The sequence below is a fragment of the Pinus tabuliformis genome, chromosome 8, assembly GCF_031772625.1.
Source record: "Pinus tabuliformis cultivar Carrire ecotype Pingquan chromosome 8, CPIR1, whole genome shotgun sequence".
NCBI classification, from domain to species: domain Eukaryota; kingdom Viridiplantae; phylum Streptophyta; class Pinopsida; order Pinales; family Pinaceae; genus Pinus; species Pinus tabuliformis.
In genome coordinates this window covers 1,580,912,499-1,580,923,667 of record NC_142294.1, presented here as the reverse complement: position 1 = coordinate 1,580,923,667, position 11,169 = coordinate 1,580,912,499, and the positions used below count along the sequence as shown (strand labels likewise).

At 34.1% G+C, this 11,169-nt stretch overlaps 1 pseudogene; it reads left to right on the top strand.

The window, feature by feature from the left end:
- Positions 1-1,129: 1,129 nt before the first annotated feature.
- On the top strand, positions 1,130-3,314 carry LOC149242094 (serine/threonine-protein kinase ATG1b pseudogene; annotated as a pseudogene).
- The last annotated feature ends 7,855 nt before the right edge of the window (positions 3,315-11,169 follow it).

The window sequence follows — 11,169 nt, the reverse complement described above, 5'->3', positions numbered from 1 at the left end:
ATATCATTTTGGGATTCAGCTGCATTAAGTAAGTCATTCATCTATGACCATTTCCATGAGAGGTAGTCGTAACTCACTAATTTCTCATGATATTTGAATAGTTCACTTAACACCATCACATAGCATCAATTATCACTTCCAGGGCTTGCACCAGTAACCAGGACTTCCCGAGAGGTTACCCATCCCAGATCGCCTCTGGCTCAAGCACGCTTAACTGTGGAGTTTTCCCCACAATCAAACCCTCTTAGCTTGTTACCCCATTTGAAAAACCTTAGCAAGTATTGTGCCTCATGAACCATTCAAAGAGAGTTCCATTCACTCTTTTTGAATTTAAGTATTAAGGGGTTTCCGCACTGCATTATATTAGATATCATTTTAGGATTCAATTGCATTAAGTGAGTCATTCATCTATGACCATTTCCATGAGTAAGTCATTAAGTAAGTAATTTCATTTTTTTTAATTATCTTTTGAAAAGATCTTTCGAAAAGAAAAAGAAAGAAAGAAAATTTATTTTTAAGATATTTATAAATCACTTATATACCATCTTTATTTTCAATATTTAAACCTTATTCACTTTATTGCTTCCAAAAGTGCTTTACAACCCAAAATAGAAGAGGCTTTGTAAGATTGTATTATGTAAACATTTCAACTCTATCAAATTACATAAAAATAAAAATAAAATAAATAATTATATTTATTAATTAAACATTTTGAGTCACTCAAATTACTTAAAAATAAAATAAAATTATGATTATTAATTGTTAATAGTTAAATTTTTGGATAAGTTGATTTTTCGCCTTCATCTTGAGGATGAACCGCATTAAATGGTTCCAAACATCATTAACCATAATATAATGATGTGATTAATCCTAAAAACAATTTCATAATCAATATGAATCACAAAAATTTAAAATTAATTATTAAAAAAGAGATTTACATATTGGCACTTATAGATATAGAGTAATTTAGACTATTTTTTAATAATTCCTTGAGGGTAAAGTTGCTAAGTTGCTAAGTTTTTGGACCTTGAAACCCTTAAGATTAGCCATCATAATTTTTACTCTAATTTCTTTTATCTATATAAGATGTAGAGATACACGTTAATGGTTAACCTTAGGAGCAAGCCGAGGAATTTGCCCAAGCGGACGAACGAATCAGCTTCTGAGTATTTTTAGGTTTCCTCAGAAGCGGAGGAATCTGTCTCTGAATATTTAGGTTTGCTCAGAAGCTGAGGACTCTGTCTCTGAATATTTTTAAGTTTTGTGGGTGATATTTTTGTAAATCGATTTCCAATACCAAAAATTCTAAAGAGGGCCGAAGTTTTGCTGCGGAGTTATAGCTGATAATGGCGGGGAGAGTTGTAGGGAATTATGTGCTGGAAAGCCACATTGGATCGGGGACATTTTCAGTGGTGTGGCGTGCCAAGCACATTCGCAACCATGATCGTAAATTTGCTATCAAGGAAATTGATATTCAGAACACCAGCCATAAGCTGAGGGAGTCCCTGATCTCAGAGATTAATATTCTCAAAAAAATTAAGCATCCCAACATTATTCAACTCTATGATACTTTGAATGAGCAGGGTAGAATTTTTCTTGTTTTAGAATACTGTGATGGTGGTGATTTATCTTCATATATCCAGCGTTATGGAAGTTTTTCAGAAGCTGTGGCGAGGGATTTTATCATCCAGCTCGCCGCTGGATTAAAAGTTCTGCACGAAAATAGTCTTATACACAGGGACCTGAAACCCCAAAATCTTCTACTTTCAAAAAATGGCGGGAAGACTGTACTTAAAATTGCAGATTTTGGTTTCGCCAGGCTCCTGCAACCACAATTGTTAGCAGAAACCCTGTGTGGTTCGCCTCTGTACATGGCTCCAGAGATTATGCAGTCCCAAAAGTATGATGCCAAGGCAGATTTGTGGAGCGTGGGTGCAATTCTGTTTCAGCTTGTTACAGGAAGACCGCCATATTTTGGGAATTCTCAGATTGACCTAATGAAGAATATTATGAAATCAGATGAACGCAAGTTAATTCCAAGTGGTGTTGCTGGAGATCTCAACCCTGATTGTGTAGATTTATGTAAAAGGCTATTGCGCAGAAACCCCATTGAGCGACTTTCATTTGAGGAATTCTTTAATCATAGATTTTTGGTCGAGCCAATTGACTCTGCAACTGGTCATGAGAATAGCTCAATTGGTTCAGCTGAAATTCCAGCTATTGAAAATTCATGGGTATGCTCTGTCATAGCTTCACCGAAGGGAATTATGGATTTTGCAGAGGAAGAGGAAGAGGACTATGTTTTTGTGGATTCTGATTTTGTGGATTCCGAGACACTTTCTTCGGCTTTGGGTGTATCTGGGCTAAACAATTTTCAACATATTAGTGCACCAGCACATATGAATGGGGTAGCTTTGGGTTCCATCGTGAGCCAAGGTTCAATGCCATTAGGAACTTCTCAGGCCTCTGTTAATTCACCAGATGCATTGGAGAAACCATCAGATCATCTTCCAACGAGGGTTGACTTTCTGCGAAGGTCTGCTCATTTGATTTCCGAGATAGTAGGGGAGAAGATTCAGGCAGGGCAAAAGATGGAGGCATTTGCAATCCAGCTGGTTTGCTTAGCAGTCTGGAAGCAAGCACTGAGTGTAAGTTATGATTGGGCTGGAGAACGTTCTTGCCCGGGATCTAATTTCCAGGTTGCAAAAGCTGCTTGTTCAGAAATAAAAGAAGAATTTGCAAGGGAAGTGGACAGTGCTCAGGAACTTTCTATTGAGCTTGGACCTGCTTTGGAAGGCAGTGCAAGAATACCAGATGGAATGCAGGTTTTGGTACAGACATCGTTAGCACTGGCAAGGAAAGGCATCATGGATGAACTATGTGGAGCGATGGATAATTCTGCGGCATTATATTCGAAATCCAAGGGTTTGCTTTCATTTATTTTGGTTGAGGCATCTTCTCTGAAGCTCGATCCGCCTTTCTCTATTGGGACTGCTGAGAGGCAACGACTTCGTCTATACATTGAATCCCTAACTCAACGTAATCAGTCTACACCACACAGCAGTGCCCTTGACCTGCGGAAGACTAGCAAGGTCTGTAAATAAATTGGCACATAGAAGGAGGCTTGCATGGCATGAATGCCAACACAATAGATAGGTTAGATAGGTTTATACGGTCAACATAGTCTCTAGAACATTGTCAGTTTTCAGTCATGGATTTTTGCAGATCTGTGTGACTGAACCTGGTATATTCTGTAAATCTTGATGATATCCAGTAGTTATTAGTATTATTGAATGGTCAGTGATTAGTTATGAATTTTTGTAGGTATGTGTGACTGAAGATGGTCCATTTTGTAAATCTTGAAAATCTTGATATCTAGTAGTTATCAATGTTTATCGCAATAGGATTAAAGCAATTGTTTTTGTTTTCAAATATTTGAAATATAAACCATTGCTTTGTAAATATTGATATTAATCAAGTTGTTATAAGTTATTAGTGGTCTAGTGGATTTGTTTATCATTATTAGTGTAGTATTGGATTTGTTTTATTACTATTAGTTTAGTATTGACCAGTAGAAATTATAATGTTTCAACGTGATTGGATAATAATTTGATTGGATTGTAATGTTTATGTTTGATTGGATGGTCTATTTTCAATTATGAATTTTTGCAGATCTGTGTGACCAAACATGGTTCATTTTGTAAATCTTGATATCTAGTAGTTATTAGTTCTTATCACAATAAGATTACAACAATTGTTTTTGTTTGTAAATATTTTAAATATAAACAATTGCTTTGTAAATATTGATATTGGTCAAGTTGTTATAAGTTATTAGTCGTCCAGTGGATTTGTTTGATCATTATTAGTTTAGTATTGGATTTGTTTGATCACTATTAGTTTAATATTGGCTAATAGAAATTATAATTTTAAGCTTGATTGGATACTAATGTTTAAGTTAATAATTTGATTGGATTGTAATGTTTATGTTTGATTGGATGGTCTATTTTCAATTATGAATTTTTGCAGATCTGTGTGACCAAACATGGTTCATTTTGTAAATCTTGATATCTAGTAGTTATTAGTTCTTATCACAATAAGACTACAACAATTGTTTTTGTTTGTAAATATTTTAAATATCAACAATTGCTTTGTAAATATTGATATTGGTCAAGTTGTTATAAGTTATTAGTCGTCCAGTGGATTTGTTTGATCATTATTAGTTTAGTATTGGATTTGTTTGATCAATATTAGTATTGGATTTGTTTGATCACTATTAGTTTAATATTGGCTAATAGAAATTATAATTTTAAGCTTGATTGGATAGTAATGTTTAAGTTTGATTGGATTGTCAGTTGTCAGTGATGATATTTTGCAGATCTCTGTAACCAAACACGGTCCATTATGTAAATCTTGATATCTATTAATTATTAGTCCTTAACACAACAATTGTTTTTATTTGTAAATATTTTAAATATAAACAATTGCTTTATAAATATTGATATTGGTCAAGTTGTTATAAGTTATTAGTTGTCCAGTGGATTTGTTTGCTCACGATTAGTTTAGTATTGGATTTGTTTGATCACTATTAGTTTAGTATTGACCAATAAAAATTATAATGTTTAAGCTCGATTGGATAGTAATTTGATTGGATAGTAATGTTTGAGTTTGATTGGATGGTCAATTCAGTCATGATTTTTTGCAGATCTGTGTGACCAAACATGGTCCATATTGTAAATCTTGATATCTAGTAGTTATTAGTCCTTATCACATTAGGATTACAACAATTGTTTTTGTTTGTAAACATTTTAAATATAAAAATTGCTTTGTAAATATTGATATTGGTCAAGTTGTTATAATTTATTAGTCCTCTAGTGGATTTGTTTGATCACTATTAATATAGTATTGACCAATAGAAATTATAATTTTAAGCTTGATTGGATAGTAATGTTTAAGTTTGATTTGATGGTCACTTTTCAGTCATGATTTTTTTCAGATTTATGTGACCAAACATGGTCCATTTTGTAAATCTTGATATCTAGTAGTTATTAGTGAATAGGATTACAACAATTGTTTTTGTTTGTAAATATTTTAAATATAAACAATTGCTTTATAAATATTGATATTGCTCAAGTTGTTACAAGTTATTAGTTTTCCAGTGGATTTGTTTGTTCATTATTAATCTAGTATTGGATTTGTTTGATCATTATTAGTTTAGTATTGACCAATAGAAATTATAATGTTTAAGTTTGATTGGATAGTAATGTTTAAGTTTGATTGGATGGTCAGTTTTCAGTCATGAATTTTTGCAGATGTGTGTAACCAAACATGGTCCATTTTGTAAATCTTGATATCTAATAGTTATTAGTCCTTATCACAATAGGATTACATCAATTGTTTTTGTTTGTAAATATTTTAAATATAAAAAATTGCTTTGTAAATATTGATATTCGTCAAGTTGTTATAATTTATTAGTCTTCTAGTGGATTTGTTTGATCACTATTAATATAGTATTGGATTTGTTTGATTGAGTAGTAATTTGATTGGATAGTAACGTGGATGGTCAGTTTTCACTCATGAATTTTTGCATCTGTGTGACTAAACATGGTCCATTCTGTAAATCTTGATATCTAGTAGTTATTAGTCATTATCACAATAGGATTACAACAATTTTTTTTGTTTGTAAATATTTTAAATATAAACAATTGCTTTGTAAATATTGGTATTGGTCAAGTTGTTATAAGTTATTAGTTGTCAAGTGAATTTGTTTGATCACTATTAGTTTAGTATTGGATTTGTTTAATCACTATTAGTTTAATATTGAATTTGTTTGATCACTATTAGTTTAGTGTTGACAAATAGAAATTATAATGTTTAAGCTTGATTGGATAGTAACCTTTAATTTTGATTGGATGGTCATTAGTCATGAATTTTTGCAGATAGAATTTGTGTAATATTTTTTTGTTTTGTTTGGAACGCTCAACAATCCTAGATGTCAACACATTGAATTATTATTTTTTCAAAACATTTTCGCAAATTATTTAAGAAAAGTACAAACACTCAACCGTTTTGCATACGCTTGTCAACATAGAGATACTTGTTTGTCCCATTCTTTTTCTCCACTCACTCGCCCTCAAAGTGGGTTTACTGTTGTACTCGTAAAGTTTCCCCAAACTTGCTAAACCACATCACTAACAACGATATTAGTTAAAGCCATATTAATATCACAAGCATCCCAAGACCTGCTAAACCACATCACTGTCAACGATATTTGTTAGTCATATTAATATCACAAGCATCTCACAACCTGCTAAACCACATAAATGGCAATGATATCTGTTAGAGCCATATTAATATCACTTCCTTAAATTTGCATTTCAAAACAACATGATATACATAGAGATATAGAGACAAAGTTCAATGTAGGCTACACAATTATTTGTTTGTTTTGTGTTGTACTTGCTTTGGCTTGGGCTTCTAATTAATGTTGTCCGAAGCAGGTGAAGAATGTCTAATATAGTCCCAATCCAATCTTGCATTTATTTTCTTTATTGATTCATGGTATAACAACCAAATCATAAGATATTGCATGAGAGAAAGCAAAGTGAGGAAGTGAAATATATATATATATATATATATATTTTTTTTGAATTTGAATTTTTTGTGGGTGAGGTAATCTTAATAACGTGTAGTGTTTTAAAGAAGAAAATGTTGTATTTGCATTTATAATCACAGTAGATATTTCTACTCATAATGTTGTAGTTTTGGATAAGTAATTATTTCTTGGGATGACTAACATCATTGAAATTTATAATCAAAGTCATTTTTCTAGGTAGTAGTTGAATTTACATCGACAATAAATAACTTTAGGAATGGACAAGATTCATCTTGGGAACCAATTTACAATTAGAATGAACACAGATCATGTTGTTTCTAGGTGTAGAAATTGGGTATGTGGTGCACTATCCCAAAAATTCATTGCGAACATTATTGATCTATACATGTAGAATTGTATTTCTTGCACAACATTTTCCAATTGTGTGTTTGTATACAATAATGGATAGACCCATACATTGTTAAAGATTAAGTTGCATGCAACATTTGTTTAGGTCATGATTTTTTTAAGCATTGGTTTGATCTATGTAATATTGCTTTTATTAGGGAATAGTCTAACTAAAAGACGAACTGACTTTTTGGCCACAATCTGACAATATAATTTCCAGTGAGATTGTGATTTCTTGTTTTTTAGATTATTCTTTTGAATGCATAAACGGATTCAATGCCTTGGAAAATCCTCTAAGGCACTCGATATTTCAAATTAAACAGCTTAAACTTGTGATTTTTAAAAGTTTGTATGAGATTTCAAGGCACTCTAAGGCGAGACTCTAGAAATCGATTTGCCTATTGATCACTATTAGTTTAGCATTGATGAATGCAACTTGTAATTTTTAAGTTTGAAAAAATAGATATTTATTTTATCACTTCATTGTTGCATTTTTATTAATTATATTTAGATTATAAATTTTACTTAATGTTATGTAAATAATTTTTTAATTTTTGTGATATATTAATATCTTTTTGTATTGTTTATTGATAAAAATAATTGAAACATTAATAGTGAAAAATGGATAATGCCTAAAAAGTAAAAAGTCAAAACAATGAAAATAAAATACAAAAAATGGATAATTAATGATTTTTAAATTTTCTTTTTGGAAACTTATAATGTATAATTTTTTTTTTGTCTTTCTTCCTTGAATGCTTATGACCATCTGTTATAGAGAAGAGCAAGATTTTGACCCTTGTTGATTATTTGGACAATCTACTTGTTGGATTATTTGATGGGGTTGCATAGAACTCAATATGTGGTTGTGGAGCTATATTAGTCTTAGAACCTGACATATATTACACTTTCTCTTGTTGTGGTGGTTGGCGGACTAAAATCTAAAGTGATTTCATTATGGGGCCTCCTATATTTTTCTCTTTGGTGATCACATAGATATCTTTTCATCCTTGGAGACTTCAGGGTCATGATTGATTGGGCTAATCAAAGATTCGATTTCAACACCCTTGCACTCTCTAACTGGTTAAAACACATTAGGGTGATGTCTGCACATTTCAACAACCTCACATTCACTCACATTTAGTGATATCAAAATCACCTGGTATAAAAAAATGTCTAAGGCTTATTGAAGATTGCGGGCAAGATAGAATCGAGTCGGGGATCGCTTGGGACTACGCGGGAAGAGCGGAAGACCATGGTTGAGAGGTTTCTGCGCAGGATTTTCTCCATGGACAAAGGCAGAGGAGGGAGCTCCACTCCCTCCTAGAGAGAGGTAGTGGTTAACAAGGGCAAGATACCTCTAGAATCAGGCAGAGGTAACACGATGGTAGGAGGAAAAAGTAGGGAAGAGGAAAAATAAAGCAACAAGGAGAAGGATGATGATGGCACAAAAGACAAGGAGGAAAATGACAAAATATAGGGAACAAAAGATAGGAAACAAAAGGGACCATGCAAACCCAAAGTTGAAATCACTCCCAGAGTAATCTTAAATAACCCAGAGCTACAGGCCTACAGGGATCACATGTAGACTTATTCGATCATATGCAAATTCATGGGACTATAGCCCACCAAAAAGGCTTTACAAACTTGGATCAGATACCACTGGAAGCCTAAAGGAAGCATTGATCTTCATCTAGGATCCAAGGGTTTTTTCACTGTGGTGTTCGCAAGCATTGAGGACAAAGACAGAGTGTTTGAAGGTGGGCCCTACTTCTATGCAGCAGCAGGGCTCTATATGCAGCCGTGGATGATGAACTTCGTGCTGGAGCGGGAAACCTTTACCTCAGTCCTGGTTTGGGTAAGACTCTATTCACTACCTCTAGATTATTGGAAAATAGAATCACTAACAGCCATAGGCAATAAATTAGGGAGGTATGTCAAAACTTCTAAAGCCACAAGAAGGGGAAAATATACCTCCTTCGCTAGGATTTGTGTAGAGATGGACCTATCTAGAGCACTTTCGGACGAGGTCATATTGGAGGTTTATGATGAGGAATGGGTGCAGATGGTTGACTATGAGCATATTCCATTTAGATGTCGAAAATGTCATGAACACAGGCACCTTCTTCGAGACTGCCCTCTCAGTAAGGCAGAGAACAAAAGCAAACCTAACACAGTTAAAGAAACAGATGGGTTTCACAAAGTAGCTCACATAGGTAAAAACGACAAAAAAGGTCCAGAACAACACCGTGCAGACAATTGACTACGAGCATATTCCATTTAGATGTCGAAAATGTCATGAACATGGGCACCTTCTTCGAGATTGCCCTCTCAGTAAGGTAGAGAAAAAAAGCAAACCTAACACAATGAAAGAAACAAATGGGTTTCACAAAGTAGCTCACAAAGGTAAAAACGACAAAAAAGGGCCAAAACAACACCAAAGTGGAGACCAAAAAGTGAGGCCGAATCAGTTCCATGTTCTCGAAGAGGAGGAAGATACAGCAGTTGAAAATCAAGTAATGAAGGATGGATATGATAAGCAGGAGAAGGAAGAAGAACAGGTTCAGGAACAGGTAAAGGAAAAACAGAAAGGGATCATGATGAGTGAAGCAGAGATGGAAATGGATCAGGAAATGAACCAGAGCGAGATGGAAATGGAAGACAATGAGTTACAAGAGATTCTTAACAGGGAAAACCTAGATCTGGAAGGGTTCTTGAGTAAGGGAGCAACAGGTGGGGTAGAATCTCTACCACAAAAAGAATGCAATCGAATAAAGCAGTTATTATTATGGAAAACTCAGGCAAAGGGCTTGGTAGAAGATAACAGCATTGAAAGACAGGGTAACCATGGAATGAAAGCAGTGAAATCAACTCTAGGATTAGCTCCAAGAAACCCGGGGAAAAAAGGGGCAGAAAAAAGCAGAACGAGCTATTAATGGAATGTGGAAAACTCATGATAGACTCAGGTAAGATGAAAGATCTAACTAGTTACTCCTTTACCAATATGTAATTATGAAGTTTACAACGTGGAACATCAGAGGTCTAGGAAGCAAAAGAAAACAAAGAATGTTGAATAATAGAATAAATAGGTAGCTCCGGATATAATTTTTGTCCAAGAAACGAAAAGCTCTGTTCAAAAGATAAGACAAATCCACAGTAAGTGGCTCAACAGATATGAGTTTATAGAAGTCAAAGCAGAAAATACAGCAGGGGGTATCCTCATCCTCTGGAATCCCCAAAAAATAGGTATTATTGATGTGGAGGCATCAAGAAATTATTTATCAGTTGTTATACAGCCTGTAGGAGACAGGGACACTTATCTTGTAATGAATGTTTATGGCCCTCAAAGGTTAGATGACAAAATCAAGTTTATTGATTCCTTAGTGGACCTTCGAAACAGATTTGTAGGGCTACCGTGGGTTATAGGAGGAGATTTCAACATGATTAGATCTCTCTCAGAGAAAAAAGGGGGTACAAGAGCACTAAACAAAGATTCCTCAGCTTTCCAATGTTTTTCTGAAAACATGAAGTTGGTGGACATTGAGACTAACAATGGTCTTTGCACATGGAATAACAAAACAGGAGGGAATTCCTAGGTAGCTTCCAAGCTAGACAGATTCATGATCTCTGAAGAGCTCATGCTTCTAGACAAGGAAATAATAGCAGATATTCTTCCTTTTGGAGGCTCAGATCACTGGCCGATTCAAATGGAGATCAAGGGCATTGGCACCCCAAGAAACAAACCATTCAGGTTTGAAAACATATGGCTTTCACACCCGGATTTCATCAGCAACATTGGTAAATGGTGGGCTGAAGACCTGCAGATTCAGGGATCATCTATGTTCCTGCTACATAAAATATTAAAACACATCAAGCAGAAGCTAAAGGAATGGAACTAGAAGGAATTTGGCAATATTTTCACAAGTAAAAAAATTGTGGAAAACAAAATCCTAGAGCTCAATCAAGCTTTGATCAAGAATGGCTTTGATAAAGACAAAAATGATCAAGCAGAGAAATATCACCAAGAATGGGAAATGTTGTGTAAACAAGAAGAAATTTTTTGGAAACAAAAATCTAGGGTTCTATGGTTAAAAGAAGGAGAACGGAATACTAAATTTTTCCACAGATCTACCATCGCCAACAGAACTCACAACAGAATCTCTTCGATCAAG